Source organism: Camelus dromedarius, chromosome 9 (genome assembly GCF_036321535.1).
Source record: "Camelus dromedarius isolate mCamDro1 chromosome 9, mCamDro1.pat, whole genome shotgun sequence".
Taxonomy (NCBI): domain Eukaryota; kingdom Metazoa; phylum Chordata; class Mammalia; order Artiodactyla; family Camelidae; genus Camelus; species Camelus dromedarius.
In genome coordinates this window covers 25725034-25742071 of record NC_087444.1, presented here as the reverse complement: position 1 = coordinate 25742071, position 17038 = coordinate 25725034, and the positions used below count along the sequence as shown (strand labels likewise).

Genomic DNA, 17038 nt, shown 5'->3' with positions numbered 1-17038 from the left:
AGAAGTTCATAATCACTGAGTTTATTAGAGAGGAGTAGAATTTCATCTTTGCTCAAGGAGCACTGCTTTATTTTTTATGCTCTCCCCCAACCACTTGTTCTGGACTTGGCTCCTCTATCTTTGCATAATTTTTTTCGCATTCTTTAAAAAAAAATTTTGTAGCAGCTGGAAGGGCTAAGACTGATATCTAAAAATGTCCACTTTCATAGGAAAGGACATGACCTGATGCCCAGGCATAGATAGATTGGTAGAGGCTTGTTACAGTGGGTATGTTTGTGTCTGTGCGTGTGACAAGACACAGGTGTGTACTGTGAATAGCACATTTTACTGACTCATTCAACAAATATTTATTGGCATCCTCCAATATTCACTGATAAAGGCACTGAATCATCCCAGACCATCATTTCCTGCTATTCCTAACCCCGTACAACCTTTCTCAGGAGACTATGCTCACAGTTTGCGTTTGTTTTTAACTTCTACACTGATAATAAACTTGCAGTGTATATTCCATTGAGAACAAACCCCATAATTTTTATTTTATCTGTTTTACAACTTAAAAAGATGCTTTTATAGCATTTTGATAGTTCTCTCATATTTCTGACAGCCACTACTGGAAGTTCCCTGCCTGGGAATGCCAGAGTGGGGGCGAGTAGGACAAGTGCTGTTGCTCTAAGCAACATTTAAGGAAGGGTTATTGCTGGCGTCTGTGTAGTGTACCCTGGTTGGGGGGTTGGGCACACAGGGGCACTGAGAGAATTTAAGAGATTGCGATCTCTGTGAATGAACAATGAAATATTCTGGAGTTATGATCAGATACTGTCCTACTGAGAGAACTTCACAAGAGGTGTCCCCATTACCTTAGTCAGGCCCATTCTACCTACCAGGTGGGGTTGGGAAAAGCGAGGTTGCCATTTCTCCTGGGCATACTGCTAACTAGTTCTCCCAGCTCCTTACCCTGTGAGGAGTTAATAGAGTTAGGGAGAGTAGATTCCCCAGTGACAGGGACTAAAGATGCTCAGCCAGTGGCAGCGTCAATATGTATCAGAGACATTCAGCTACATGGGTTACTTTGGGACCTCAGGCCACATGGTTCTTTATTTGGTCTTGGGTGATGGCCTCCAGCTTGCATCAGAACCCTCTGCAGCAGGCCCCTCCCCAGTCCCACATCAAAACACAGGCTGCCTAGCCTCAGACCCAGAGATCCTGATTCAGTGGGTCTGGGGTGGGACCTGACAGTTTGCATTCCTAACAAATTCCCAGGTGCTGCTTGTGCTGCTGGCTCTGGGACCCACTTTGAGAATTGCTGGCGTATATGTTCCCTGTTCTCCTCTGTATGTGTCTTTGGTGGTTTCAAAGGGTTAATTTCCTCTTGAGTCTGGGGATAACCAGAAGGATATGCCTTTGGTTGGGGGAAGTTTTTTTTTTTTTTTAAGCTGTAGTTATTTTAAACATAAGAAAGTTATAACGAACACCACCGTGCCAACGCCCGTATTTAACAGATGTTCACAGGGTGCCATATCCCTGACAAAAGCCATTTTATATCAGTGATTTATATCGCCTAACTTAACATACTTCTGACAACCCATGACAGAGGTACTCTTATCGTCCCCATATTACCGAGGAAGAGACAGGCCCAGAGAGGTTTAAAGTCACTAGCCCCAGGTCCCACAGCGAGCAACCAGGACCCTAAATGTGAACTCAGGAAGCCTGGCTTCTAAGAATCTGTGCTCTTCACCACCACAGCGATCTGCCTCCAGAGATTTTAGATCTTTCTTTCTTTTTGTTTTTTTTTTTAAGGTATAACATTATAGACTCAAAGTCCTGTCTATACCCTGTTCCTGACCTCATTCCACTTATGCAGGCATGGATTCTCTTGAAGTTGAACTCTGGGGGTAAAGTTTTCAGGGTTTCATTTGGGTCCTTTAAATATGGAACTGCCTTTCTATTTCCTGCGAGTTTGGTTATTTTTCTCTCTTGCCATGAAGAAATGGCCAGACTTTGGTTCCGAAACTGACACCTTCAACAGCTCCCTCCTAACCCACAGAGACATTCCCAGGTGTCCTAGAGAATGAGACGGCCTTCTCCCCAAGTCTCTGTTTCAGTGCCTCCGGTGGTCTCTCCAAGCTGCAATCACTTCTAGCCATTCCTCCCTGCTGGCTGACTCCATTTAACCGTCCCAGTCCCGGGGTGCTGACCCCATTGCTGCATCCTTCCTTGTACATGGCCTCTCCATTGGTCTCTTCCACCGAGTGCCTCATTCATTCATTTAGTCATTCATTTACTACAAATGTTTATTGAGCACCTACTGTGTGTCATGTACTCTCCTAGGTCCTGGATGCAGCAGTGAGTGAAAGAGAGACAAAAATCCCAGCCTTTCAGGCACTTACATTCCTCCTCTCCCCTAATACTCTCCCCACCCCTGCTGTTTTCCAGATTTTTCCAACGTGCTCTGCCATCTAATCCCCAGTCTGTTGTCCTCCTCCACTCAGCCCTGGTTCTCTTATCTGACATTGAGGCTGGAAATTCCTATCTGAGCATGAGGGCAGTCATGAGCCTCAGACATTATAGAAACCTGAAGTTTTCAAATTCAATCTATTTAACAGAACAACCTTGTCTTGAAGCAAAATCGTAGGTGGAAGTCTAAGCTATTAAAGCAGATAAGAAGGGAGCTGTTCAGGTAAAAGTGAGGCAGGAGAGCTGGGACCCCCTCACCCTCATGTGGCCCATCATTTTCTGTGGTGATTCCTAAGGCTCTGGCATGGCACTTTAGGGTGCCACAGAACACGGTTTAACAACCACTCCTGCACAAGTTGCATGCTTGCTAAGATGCACTTTGGGTTGGGGCTCTGCCTATTGAAATGCCAAAGGATGGGGGAAAACTGGTGATCGCTGCTCACTCCTCCCCTGGCGCAGGTCACAGTTTCCCAAGGTCACTCCCAAGCCTGCATTTAGGTATTTGTTTTTTCCTCCTGTTGATCGACTTCCTGGGCTGCTCATTTTGTCATTGTGTTCTTTTTGTTGTTGTTGTTGTACTTGTCAGGACTTATTTTCTTTGATGAAAAAGGGTTCAACCCATATATTATAAGAAATTGGCTCTGACATGTATTTCTATTCCTTTTCCAAAAAAGTTTCCCTATACATTTTCTCAAAGTGTCATTAAACTCTAATAGGCTTCCCCCAGTAACTCCCCCACCCCTGAGCCTGACTTAACCAAGCATTTTCTGAAAACAAGGTGACTCTTATTTAAGGATTCTGAATGTATTCCAGTTTTTGGCAGTCTTAAGCACACAGCTGAATGCGTGCTAAGTCTAGCATGGATAATTACACCAGCTGTGACCTTTTAGAAACATGTATTTGGACAAAAGTGGTGTTTAGTCACTTTTGATTGACTTAGGTTTTACTTGGTTCATGTTTGGTAAACTTCAAATATTTGCTTTCATATAAGCTGGTTAAACTCTGAAAGATGAGTGCCACGTGTGGCCTGCTGTGTCGAAGGGCCTCTCTGTGATGTCCAGAACACAGCAGACTGTGTGTGCTTATGCACACGCTGCTCATACACACACACACGTGTGCACACATGATTAGAGGCAGGTGGGGTGGCAGGTGACACGTGACACTTGGAAGTAAATGTAGCATGACACTACCATGCATGGGACATGAAGGGGGAAAGGGCACTGGCTGTCGGGAGATAGACAAACTATTGTTGCTTTAAAGACAGTTCTCCTGCAGCTGCTGGAGAGGCAGGAGAGAGCACTCGGGAATGAGCTGCTCTCCCATTTGTGCTCACTAGCTTAGGGTGATCTTGGACAAGCCTCTTAAACTCTCTGAGCCTCAGTGTTTCCGTCTTCAAAATGGGAATGGTGTGACCCCCTTCCCCAGCCCGTGCTGTTGAAGAATGAGGGATTCTGCATGTTGACTGCAGGCGGCACACAGCTGGAATGTGGCAGTGGTAGGGGACATCCACATTTGGCTTTCTTGCTAACTGCTCATCCTTCTGCACGGACTCTGATTTGGACACTCGTCTTCTGCTCCGTTGCCCATTGTTGATCTCTTGGTGTAGCAGAAACTGCCAGAACCCTGCTCACACCCTCTTCCCCTTACCATGCCAGTGAAAGCACTTCTGACCTCTAGAACCTGCGTTTCTTCCTGTGGTCACCAGAACCTACTCCACCAGACCGGCAGTCTTGAAGGATTAACATTCTCCCCACCCCCCATGCCAGGGATAGTCCTTCCCCAGCGATTGATGAGAGTGGCTGTGTACACCCCAGCTCCCTTGGCCCTCAGGTGGGTTGATCCTGAGGTGCATGGTCTGCAATGAATGCCAGATTTCCTGATGGGAATAGCTTCAGTTGCCCACAGTGGTCACTGGCTTGAAAACATTCCCTTTATTGTTTCTTGAGAGTCTTTTCAACATGGCAGCTGGCATTTGGACAATCCAAGAGAGCAAGGTGGAAGCAGCAATGTCTTCTGTGACCGATGTGTTTGCTATGGCCGCTGTAGCAAAATGGGCCAAAACTTGGTGGCTTAGAACAACACATATTTATTCTTTTATAGCTCTGTAGACTGGCAGTCCAAAAGCAGTTTCACTAGGCCAAAAGCAAGGTGTCAGCAGGGCCATGTTTCCTGCCTGGAGGCTCTGGGGGAGACTCTATTCCCTTGACTTTTCTAGTTTCTAGAGGTGGTCCTCCTTCCTGGGTTCCTGGCCTCATTGCATCCGCTTCTTCATCTTCAGTAGTCAAATCTCATCTGTCCTCTTACGAGGACCTTATAACCACTTAGGACTCACCTGGATAATCCTGGATAATCTTCCCATCTCGAGATCCTTAATCACCTCTGTTAAGTTCCCTTTGTCATTTAGGGTTACGTTCGCAGGTTCTAGTGATTAGATGGACATTATTCAGCCAACCGCAACCTACCTACAGAGGCCATACACTGTGGTCTCCTCCACATTAATTGAAAACGAGTTACTAGGTACAGCACACATTCAAAGGAGGGGAATTAAGCCCTCTTTTTGAAGGGAAGACTGTAGACATGTTTTAAAACCTCCAAACAGAGAAACCATAACTAAGACCTCTTGGTACTAGCTTACATACACCCCAGTGTCTGATGCTTTCTCCTTCCCAAGTTCAGTTGCTAAGAGACTGAGGTCTTACATTAGCCATCCTGCTCTTTGCTTGGGTTCTGTGGGTTCCACCCCAACCCAGGGACACCCATTGCATCTGATTCTCAGCTACCCTTCCTGTGACTGAGTGCTCATAAGGACACCAAAGTAAAAATAACACATGTAATTTGAAACTCCAACTGTCTGTTGCCTCTTTTGCTTTGGAGGGGGTCATAATACATATGGCTGAAAAATAAATTTCTGTACAGAGACTAGAGGCATCAGGAGAAGGAAAAGATTGAAATTTTACATTATCTGCCACTTTTTACTCCTTTGGTTTAATTAATCAGTATTTATAGAGAGCATACAGTGTGCCAAGTGCTGGGACAGCTGGGGCAGAACAGTGAGCATGTGGGCATAGGGCCTGCCCTCAAGGAGCTTCCAGTGCTGTGGAGCCTCAGACAATGACAAAATGACCCTTCAGATGCCTTGTAATCACAAGTGCCCCCCCCCCCCTCTTTTGCCCTTCTTCTTTTTTCTTCTTTTGTGGTCCAAAACATTGGAACTTTCAAAAGTAGCCAGAAAAGGGGCCGCTAGAATACCTTTCTCTGTTAGCACTATCAGGCCAACTCTATTTCAATAAGGCCCCCACAGCCTAAACTCCTGAATAGCAGAGAGATTGAGACACATGTGGTAGACAAGGTACAAGGTGACCATGCAGCAGAGTACATTTGGGAAGTTCCATTTGGAGCCACTACAGGAACTGACCTCCTGTGGCCTCCAGCCCTTACTCTTAGCTATCACCCCTAATACTCTCATCTCTCCCTCCAGTGCTAGAAGCAATTCATCTACTTTTTGTCTCTATATATTTGTCTATTTTGACATTTAGTATAAATGGGATCATATAATATGTGGCCTTTTATGTTGGCTTCTTTCACTGAGCGTAGTGTTCTCAAGGTTCATCCACAAGATGATCCTTATAGTTCATGTCAGTACTTCCTTTTTTATAGATGAATAATACTCTATTTGATGGCTATACCAGATTTTATTTATCCATTCATTAGTTGATGAACATTTGGGTTGTTTTTACCTTTTGTTTTTTATGAATAATGTTGCCATGAATATTCATACATAAGTTTTTGTGTGGACCTATGTTTTCATTTCTATCGGGTGTACACCTCAGAGTGGAATTGCTGGTTCATATGGTGACTCTATGTTACCTTTCTGAGAAACTGACAGACTGTTTTCCAAAGTGGCTGCACCATTTTACAACCCTATTAGCAATGTAGGGAAGGTTCAGTTCCTCTACATCTTTGCGAACACTTCTTGTCTTTCTTTTGACTGTAGCCATCCCTGTGGGCATGGTTTGGCATCTCACTGTGGCCTGCTTGGAGTTTGGCATCTTTTGAAGTTTGACTTGTTGGGGCCAGTGCCCATATCCTTTGGCACCATCTCTCTACATCTTGCCTGGTGCCCAGCTCATGGTAAATTTTCACACACCCTGTGGATTAGATAAAGTAGGTGGTTTCCATGTTTGCTGCTCCCAGTCATGCTCCATCTCATCTCTTGCCTCACAAGTAAGACATTTGATTTTCTATCCATGATCTTCTTTTACTATCTGAATACTCACCCTAACCTCTAGCTTTACATTTCTCCCCAGGGATGGCTATTCCTTTCTTGAAGTCAAAGGGAGAGCTCAGTTGCTTAGGAGAACTCTGCTTCAAATGTCCAGAATCTACCACAAATGCCCAATATAGTAGCTCATGTTAGTTTCCCCAGCCTAGCACCTGGCCCACAGGTGTTACCAAGAAATGCTTCCTTCTCCTTGCTTTGGGAATTAGTTTCCTATTGCTGCTGTCACAAATTACTACAAACTTGGTGGCTTAAAACAACGCAACTTATTACCTTAGAGTTATGTAGTTCAGAAGTCCCATTCAGGTCTCACTGGGCTAAAATCAAGGTGTCAGCAGGGCAGCATTTCTCTTGGAGGCTCCCAGGGAGAGAATCCATTTCCTTGCTTTTTCCACTTCCAGAAGTCACTCCTATCCCTTGACTCATAATCCCTTCTTCCATCTTCAAAGCCAGCAGCATTTCACCTCTCAGACCCTGCTTCCTCTGACTCTCCTGCCTCCCTCTTAACTTTTAACCTTGTGATTACATTGGGCCCACCTGGACAACCCAGGCTGCTCTCCTTATTTTAAGGTCAGCTAGCTTAATTTCATCTGCAACCTTAATTCTGTTTTGCCATGAAATGTAACATATTTACATGGTTCTGAGGATTTGGATGTGGACATCTTTGGGAGCCATTAGTCTTCTTTCCTCCCCCTGACTCTTTCCCCTTCCTGCCTTCCTGTCTTCCTCTCTCTCTCTCCCTTCCCTCTTGGTTGCTCCCACCACATTTTAATAGGGGAAGAAATTGAGCAGACTGTCATTTTACCAAGAATGCTGGCAGGTCAGTGGCAGTTCTAGGGTCATTACTGAAATGCCAAAGGCAGTAAAAGCTGTCTGTCAAAATCGGCCTTGTAACTTGTGGGTCTCTCAGAGTATATTTTTAAATGGAACTTAAACTTCACAAGGTTCATTTTTTTCAAGAATATTATGAATTTACAAATTTTAGACTGAAATTCTTTCTTCCTTTAATTAGAACCATTCAAAAGGCAAGTTATTCAGGCATTGTACACAAAGAGGATAAATTACTTGGTGGTGCAATTGCATCTTGGTGCTGGGAAGAAAACTGGGAGGGAGGGGCCCATGGCAGAGTCCTGCCATCCTGTGACCTTCACTCCATCCTGTGAGTGAAGCCTGATGGGGTGATGCTTAGGGAAAGGGCATTAGGGACATAATCAGTATACACCTTGAGAAAGATAAATTTGGAGGGTGAATGGGGGAAGAAAAAGAAAGTAATGGGGTCACAAAGCAGTCTAGACTTTCTTTTTTAATTTTTCTATGAATACATTTGCAAGAAGACAGATGAAAACAATCTTATTCATTCAACAAACTTTTACTTGAGATATGCAGTCTGCAAAGAGATATGTTATGCAATGGGAGAAGAGAATAAGGCAAAGAAACAAAGGAATACCCTTGCTTTCATTGAGCTAATACTGACATAATCACACCTCATGCAACGCAAGCTGGGAAGGACATACTGATGTTTTCTGTGGTGGATGGTTTTCATTTCCTGGCTGTCTCCCACCCATCTCCTCTCTGGACTATGTAGTCTTGATAGTAATTTGTATCCTGCCTCCCACTGTGGAAGCTACAGCAGGGTGAATCTCTGGAGACAGAGGGTGGGCATAATGGGGCCAGATAAATGGGTAGTTAGAATTCATTGATGGCAGCTGCAGGAGAAGCTAGTAGCATGATGGTAGCATCCTTGTCAGGCTGGCTTGCCAAAAGATGCTGCTTCTTGGTCCACTAACACTGACTCGGTTTGTGCCTATTTTCCAAGTTTGGTCCTTCATCTTCACATCCATTTTGTGAACTCCAATTTCCTCCTCTAAATTACTTCTCTGCTTAACATATCAAAACTAGTTTCTGTTGCTTGCCGTTCAGAACCCTGGCAGATAACACTGTTTATTAGCTAAGAGAAAATAAGCTTAGTTGCTGCTGATTGTAGACACACAGGAAGTCTGGACATTAGGGCTTGAGGGCTCGCATTTCCCTAAGCCAGGAAGGGTCTCCCATTGAATCTTTGCATGTCTTGCTCCTTTTGGAATTTCAGGTCATTGTTAAATGCTGCCGTCTCAGAGATGACTTCCACAACCAGCCTGCCCAAGTCAGCCACCCTGCCCCTCTCTATCAAGGAATATGCAGCCCTGCTTATACATTAGGAGCTTTAAAAATACTAATGCTTGGGTCTGACCCATGATGGATTCTGACTTAGTTGGTCTGGTGATCAGCCTGGGTATCTGGACTTAAAAAATCAGCCCAGGTGATTCTAATATGTAGCTGACATAAAGAATCCCTGATCTGTCATACAACCCTATTTTAATACTCTGCAAGGCACTTAACACCCTCTAATGCATACATTTGCTACTTTTCTGATTTGAGCGCTGGCTGTCTTTCTGCACCAGAATGTAAGCTTTGTGAGAACAAGAGCTTTTTCTTGTTCACATGCCTATAGTAGATAATACAACAAACACTGAATGAATGAATAGTGCAAACATTTCTTTCCTTTCCCCAGCTGGTTGCCTTGTAGGTTGCTCAGATTTGCTCTAGATCATGCCTGAGCAACCTGTCTCCATCTTTCTTCCCTCTTGATTTCCTTCTATCACTCAGCCTGGGATCTGTCCTTGCTGTTGCCCCATGGACTTGGAGCCTTGGACATTGGCATTTGAAATTTCATCTTGGGGTGGCTTTAGGTTTCTCGGGTGAGGTGGGGCAAGGGAGAGGCTTGGCTTTTCAGATTCTTTAGTGGAGAACTGACAAAACAATGTGCTCCCCATAGCAGCTAAGGGTGATTGTTTCTTCTCTTCTGAGTATAGGGGTTAATTGTGTGGGCTCGACCTGAACTACCTTGATTTAAGTTCTGGCTTGGCCACCCTCAAGCTTTGTGCCTTTGGGAAAGTTACCTCACTTCTCTGTGCCTTGTTTTCTTCATGGGTAAAATGGGGAAAGTAAAAATGATACTTTTCTCACTAGGCTGTTTGTATGAAATGAGTTTATTGATTTTATAGCCCATCTTAAGGGTTGTGGGTTGTGCTAAAAGCCACCAGCTCTGAAGTTAAGAAGGAACATGGGGCAGAGAGGGACAGGCAACATGGTTGTCTGCAGTTAACTGTAGTAGAACTAGGAGCTAGCCATGGTGCTGAGTGTTTCACAGGGATCCTGTTATTAAATTATCACAGCCAGATAAGCCAGGCACTATGATTACCTCCAATTTTATAGACATATGAGGTGGAATCCAAACCCCAGAAAGTCTGCCTGACTCCAGAGCCTAAGGTGAGATATTGCTGCTAGAGCCTGAACCAAAAGTCACATTATTGTGGTAAATGCATTTCCTGGACTTGAGGGACTGGGCTGGAGGAAAGATATGAGAAACTGGGATGAAAGAGTGGGCAGATTTCTTGGAGAAGGCATCGTGAGCAGGAACTTTAGGGAGAAGTTCCCTGGAGCCAGAGAGAATATTACAGACGTTGATAATGGTGCCCACGTAGGCAGAGGTGGGTGTAAACTATAACAGGAAGCTGTTGCAGGCATAGCTCTTTATGATGGTGGGGATGTCCTCCAGGCAGAGTTTATGCAAAATCTCCCTTTCCAATTTTCTTCCTGGCTTATTCTTTCCCACCATTATCTCCTTTCCTTTCTCCTCTACTACGTCTCCAGTCTGTTGACAGAACAGTTAATGCATTAATCTATTCATTAAATAAATAGTAAGTGTATTGGGGGCCTGCTTTGGGCCAGGCCTTTGCTGCGTGTAAAACAGTGAGCACCCCTGCAGTTTAGTCCTCACCACCTCCTCACCTCCCAACAGCTGCAGATGCTTTGGTCATATAGAGCCCCCAGTAGATCCCTGCCAAGAGCTCTGTATGCTTACCTGGCCAAGCCTCTAGTTCCACATCAGAAACCCAGCTGGAGGCCAGGAAAATGCACGAAGAGAAAAATCACAAAGTTCAGGTAGACCCAGGCCTTTTTCTCTCTCAAGGCCCCCCCAGACCCATTATTAGATGATACTATGGACCGACCACAAGGAGCCCCACATCTCTAAATGCTGCCCAGTTTCTTCAGAAATATGCCTGGCCACCCAGGATTAGGTAGATGGAAATATAGATCAGAAAATGATTGCTTCTCTTGCCTGAAGGAAGCATCCCACAGTGTGGTTCTCCCTAGAGAAAGTCCATGCTTTATTCCCTGAGTATTTCAAGGAAGGCTGACTCTTTTTAGAAACCACAGTGCTTTCCCTCATTCTCACTGTCACTCTCCTGATCTGCGTGACCACTCACTCACATTGATTAGCCCCCTCCCCACATCCCATCAGTGGCCAGAATGTTTCCAAAGTGCGAATATGGCCATGGAATCTCTGTTCCCACCCTAGCAAATGCTTCCCAAGGCTCCTGGAGGGAGCCAGAAGGTGAGCACCCGCAGGGCCTCAGGGTTGGCCCGTGCCTCCCTGTCTGGCCTGATTTAGACCTTCCTCTGCTGCTAGTAATTGCTTCCTTCTCCCTCCTTCAGCCCATCCTCAACTCCTCAGCGCTGCAGTTAGATCTCCTCTCAGTTCCCAAATCCCCTTTCTACAGGCTTTCATCTACTTACCCTAGCTGTGACTTCACTTGTATTGGTATGGTTCTTTCATTATCTCTGTCTCCTCTATGAACCCACCGAGGGCAGGGAGCTCTTGTCTCAATTTTCCTCCTTCCTAGCCAAAACTTTTAGATTTCTATCTACTTCCCAATATTTATTCATCCCTCCTACTCTGAATTCTCTCAGAGCAGCAGTATGCCCAGTTGAAAGACCGTATTTCTCAGCTTCTCCTGGAGATAAATGGGGCCAGGTGAGAACATTCTGGATATAAAGCACTTCTGGGACATGTGGGAAGCCTGTATGTTGGGATATTAATCCACGAGGAGAGGGCATTTTTGACCTTTGCATGCTTGGTATGTGGACATGATGGCTGGAGCTTGAGCAGCTGTCATTAGACCATGAGGTTATGCTGTAGGTTGATGGACCATCAAGACAGAAGGAGGCTGCTGATGGATTGTAACTAGACTTGTGGTGGTCACTCTGTAGTATATACAGATGTTGAACTGTAAGGCTGTACACATTAACCTTATATAATAAAAAATAGTAATGATACTAAAGTATAAAAATAATAGAAGGAAGGTTGGATCCCTGATAAACATGGAAGTCCCACACCAATTCTGGACTGCCTGACTTCAGACTTCTTTTTTTTTCTCTTAAAAAATAATTTTTGTTGATTCTTCCCCTTACAAAATTTATTCAAATTACATCTATTTGAAATGGTAAGATCACAGCTAGAGAACAAGTCATCCTGTAAGGAATCCATTTATAAAACTCATAAAAGCTTTTTTCTCTTTTATGTTATATTAAATATTTTCCATTTTTAAAGGAGCATACAACACAAAGCTAATCTTATTAATACTTTGCCTATTCTAATTTTGGGAGAAATACCTCATTATTCAAAATCTTGTACCCCATAGGAAAAAAATTCTTACAACCTGACAACTGCCCCCTGACTTTCTCTTTAAAGCTTTTTCCTTCAAATATGTCTCCTCCTCTACACTAGTTGTGATGCACACACCTAGTTCCTAGTTCTTACTTTATTTTCCCAGAAAAGCAAAGCTTTTACTACTACAATCTCAGGAATAGATCTACAGAAATGAAACCAAAAATGAAAACAGAAATGAAAACAAGAACCACAACAAAACATGAAAACCAAAACACTCTCAAAAATCAATCCAGCTAGAAAGTCGTCTGTCAGTGTTTATAAATTAATTGCTATTTTTGTAGAAAATTGTTAGAAGATAAAAATGTAAGTAGACTACATACCGATGTAAATAAATCCATCTCTGCAAAGTCTGTACAGATAAACTCACACCTGATATTGTTGGACAGCTTGTGTGTTGCCCTTTACACAGTTTATGTTCTTAAGGTCATTCCGTCATAATTCCCAACTAGTAACTTTTAGTCATTTCATGTGTGAGTTATAGTAGCAGCAACTCAGTTGTACAGGAAACCTGTATAGTTACTTATACTTAAGTACACAAATAATATACTACTAACTCACTTTGTGTGCCACATGGTATGATAAAAATAAAATGACAAATGCAAGCAGAATACAGAATGGAATATCTAATTAATGGACATTTGTTAAGCCCACTTACTGGAGAAACTTTATGCATGAAGGGACTTTTAAGATGTGGTAGGGTTCCTTTCATTTTCTAATTCATAAATATGGCATTACATTACCAAAAGATTTAATTACAAAAAACCCAAAACACACAACAACATAGCCAGGTGAACTCATTTGTTAGACTGGAAAAAGCCTACTTTGTGCAGCTGGCAAAGAGAATCACACAAAGCTGGGAGCAGAGGCTGCTAACCAGATGAAATCAACATGGGAAATAGAGAAAAGTTTGACATAAGTGTTTCCCACCCAGGAGAAAACCCATAGTGCATTTTCAGGAGGCACTTAGCCTAAGCTCCTGTTCTCTGTTGCACCCCAATACTTTACCTAGGCAGACCGCATCAACATTATGTATCAAGTCCAGTGTGTGTGACAGAGGAGGATGAGGATGTCAGAAAAGGAAGGTAATCTTGAATGTTTGGCTTTCTTCTCAAATATCTGCCCATGTATACCTGCACAAACAGTTCAAAGTGCTGGTGCCATCGTTTTGAACCCACTGTGACTTTGCCTACAGTGAAATCTATCTGCAGCAAACTGCTAGAGCTGTCTTTTCTTCTTCCCCTGAGGGAAGGGATATTTTCAATCCAATTAAATACATATAATGGAGTGTCCACCATGTGTCTAGCATTGTTCAGACACATAGTATTTCAGTCTAACTGTTCTTCTTGAGTTTGTTTCTTTTTTCTTTTCTTTTCTTTTTTTTCTTTTCTTTTTTTTTTTTTTTTGAAATCCTCTGCTTCATACCCACAGTCCTTAGCACCTAGGGATTGGATCTTGAGTTACTAGGAAGCCAAACCAGACACACTCCCAGTGAGCAATGGCATGGCCATCCCTACCTCCCAATGGAAAAGTCATTCTGGGATAGTACCGGCAGGATTTGCAGCTGGCAAAAAGCTTCCAAGTTGAGATGGTTTCCTGCAGAGTAAATCAAGAGACACCCTGACATGACATTGCTTCCTTTTCTAGGGCTGATTTCCCTTGGTCCAACCTACTCCACAGACAGAGGGGAAAGGTTCCTGGCCAGGGCCATTGCAGCACTCAACTCAGTTTCAGATTCTCTTTCTACCAGCCTCCATCTTGAGAAGTGTCCTCAGAGTGCAACACAACACAATCCTTTCCTGTCTGAGAAGTTCAAGGATGGAGAAATCCATACCTGCTGTTCCTTGGGCCTGCTACATAATCTACCTGGTTCTCTTTTTCCATGAGCCACCTTGGTCAGTGAGCTGCAGGCTTCCCCTCCAGAGAAAGGAGCAAGATGAGACAAGGCTTCTTGCAGAGGCTAAAACTTAGATCACATGGGGTTAGATACCCTGATTGGTAGAGGTTCTCTCATCCTCACCAGGGCCTCTGCTTAACTGCTTTGAATTAGCAAAACTGCTTAAAGTAAACAAATTAAGTACAATAATGATGGGTTTCACAAGAATGCTTAAACGACAGCCAAAAGAAAGAAAGAAAAGTTTAAACAATCCACAAAAAACTCCTAAGTAGGCATTTGCTATGAATATACTGAAAACCTACAAATACATTGGGAGCAGGGAGGGGTTGATTGAAATCCTCAACAGGTTAGAGTGGTAGAACTTTACATTTCTTCTGGATTTGCAACAAGTATTTGAAAACTTTCTCCATCCTAAAGTCTTTGGAGATTCTCTTGACCTCCTAATATTACTGAGTCTAAGCTCCTACTGCTCCCCACATGATCAGCCAGTAAATTGAGAGATGAGTTGTTGGGGCAAGAAATAGTAACTTTATTTGGAAAGCCAGCAGACTGAGAAGATGGTGAAACAGTGACTCAAAGAACCATCTTACCAGAGTTAGAATTCACGCTTCTTTTATACTATAAGGGGCAGGGTGTGGCTGGTTGTTGCAAACTTCTTAGTACCTGAATCCTTTGTTCTTACAACTGTCCATGGAGGTCTAATTACAATGTTTCTATAAATCTCCAACAAGACAAATGTTATTCTCTGTTCTGAAACTTTTTATCTCTATATGAATGGAAAAGTATTATACATTTAAAGGTCAGAGCCCTGAGAATGGGCTATCATGAATATTTCAGGCTATAGGCAACATACTTTTACAAAGGTATGTAAAAGCTACAGGCAACAGTGCAGAAGAGTTAGAGCTAAAGGGATAGATCCAGTATGGAGTCAGGTTTATTCTTCTCTGTTACACTAATGTGACCATACACCGCTTAAACTGAATCATGGTCGGTAACATGATACAGTCAATTCTGGTTATTCACAGATGCCATAGTTGTGACTTTGCTTACTTGCTAAAATTTATTTATAATCCCCAGATCAATACTGTGGTACTTGCCTGGTTATCTGCATACATGGGCAAAGTGGTGGAAAATGTAAGTCGTCCTATGTGTTTCCAGCTGAGGTCAAATGGGGGGCTCTCTGCTTTTTTGTTTCAGCTTTCATACTACAAGCAAACAACTTTCTTTTTTGCAATCTCTTTAGTGCCCCTTTCCACACATTTTTGTGCTTTTTATTGGTGATTTCACTATTTAAAATGGCCTACAAATGCTAACATCCTATCTAATATTCCTAAGTGCAAGAAGTCTGTAATATGTCTTCTGTAGAAAATATGTGTTAAATAAGCATCCTTCAGGCATAGTGAAGTTGGTTGTGCATTCAATGTTAGTGAATTAACAATATATATTAAATAAGGTGTCTTTAAATATAAACACACATAAAACAAGGTTATAAATTAATTAGTTGACAAAAATGTTATGATCTGAAGCTTGCAAGAACCTAATTCTGTATTTCCTCTGGGAGCAATGGCTCAGTGTTTACTTACACAGTATTCATGGTGATACAGAACATAAATACTGTGAATAATGAGGGTAGACTTCATTCCTAAGAAGAATTTAAAAATGCATTTTATATTTTTGCTCCAAATTTATGTTTCCTGCAGTTCCATTCCATATTAGCAGGCCATGAAGAGTTATTTCTCCACAGAATGTGTGGCTGGAATTGCCATTAGGAAGATTGGCGCCATTCTACAGCCCAACTGTAGACCTGGGTCACACCAGCCCAGGAGAGCGAGAAAGTACATATGTGTAATGTGACTGTGCATTTCTCACTTGCTGAGTTATCTATGAGATCTTGGAGCCTGGGACAAAGTAAGGCTTTCCCAAGGGAGCATGCAAATGTGCATATGGGCAGTTTTTTCTCTTTAAAGAAAATATTCAGTAAATGTCAACTTTGTTATCAACTTTGTAGTTTACTTCATGATAATGTGTTGCAAGAAGAAGGGACAACACTGCATTACAGATGTTCCACTTCCATGATTTAAAAAAAAGTCAGTTTATGAGGAGGATTCATACTAAGTATAATCAACAGCATACCAAGTCTTCTGCCAATCAGAGCATTTCCAGATAATAAGCATCAAATCTCAGTAATGTGGATGCTCTTTGTTCTCCACGAACCATCCAAAGGATCTAAAATGAGAACAAAACTGGAGAAGAGAACAAAGACTTCATCTGGAGATGGCAGATACATCCCATCTTGTGGGCCAACTGTCTTGTGGCCATTGATTGGCAGTGATTACAGACAAAAGTGTGTTGAAAAGGAATCTGAGGCCAAATCCAGGCTCAGTGGTGCATCATGACATGATTGATTAGTAATGTCTGCTGTGGGTGAGGAGGGGTGTATCATATGTGCCATGTATTTGCCCTCTGTAAGTTAAAGCAGCAGAGCTTCAGCAGAAGAATCCCTCTCTCACTATGTCATAATAGAATCATGTCTGGCTTGGTGATTTCTCTCAATGCTGTGCTTAGCTATGTTGCCTCATATAGAGTAAAAGCTCAATAAACAGTTGCTAAATGTATAAGTATGTACTTATATACCAGTGAGTGTAGAGGGGAGGGGAAAGAAGGAAGGCAAGTTTTTCAGGCCTCTGAAGTAGAATGGGGACAGCAGTTTGAGGTCACAAAGTCTTTCAATTTAACTTGAAATCCTGCCCCATAGGTGGCAGCCTCCCTTGCCTTCACTTAAGGCCACTTAAAGACACAAAATGTTGCAGCTGTCACCAGCGCCACCCTTGAATAACAGGCTGAGCTGCTGGATGCC

General features: G+C 42.9%; 1 protein-coding gene across 1 annotated transcript in view; it reads left to right on the top strand.

Annotated features, from left to right (window-relative positions):
• CDH13 (cadherin 13) overlaps positions 1–17038 on the top strand; it is a 1287194-nt gene that overhangs the window by 219204 nt on the left and 1050952 nt on the right. The gene's annotated exons all lie outside the window — the stretch shown is intronic.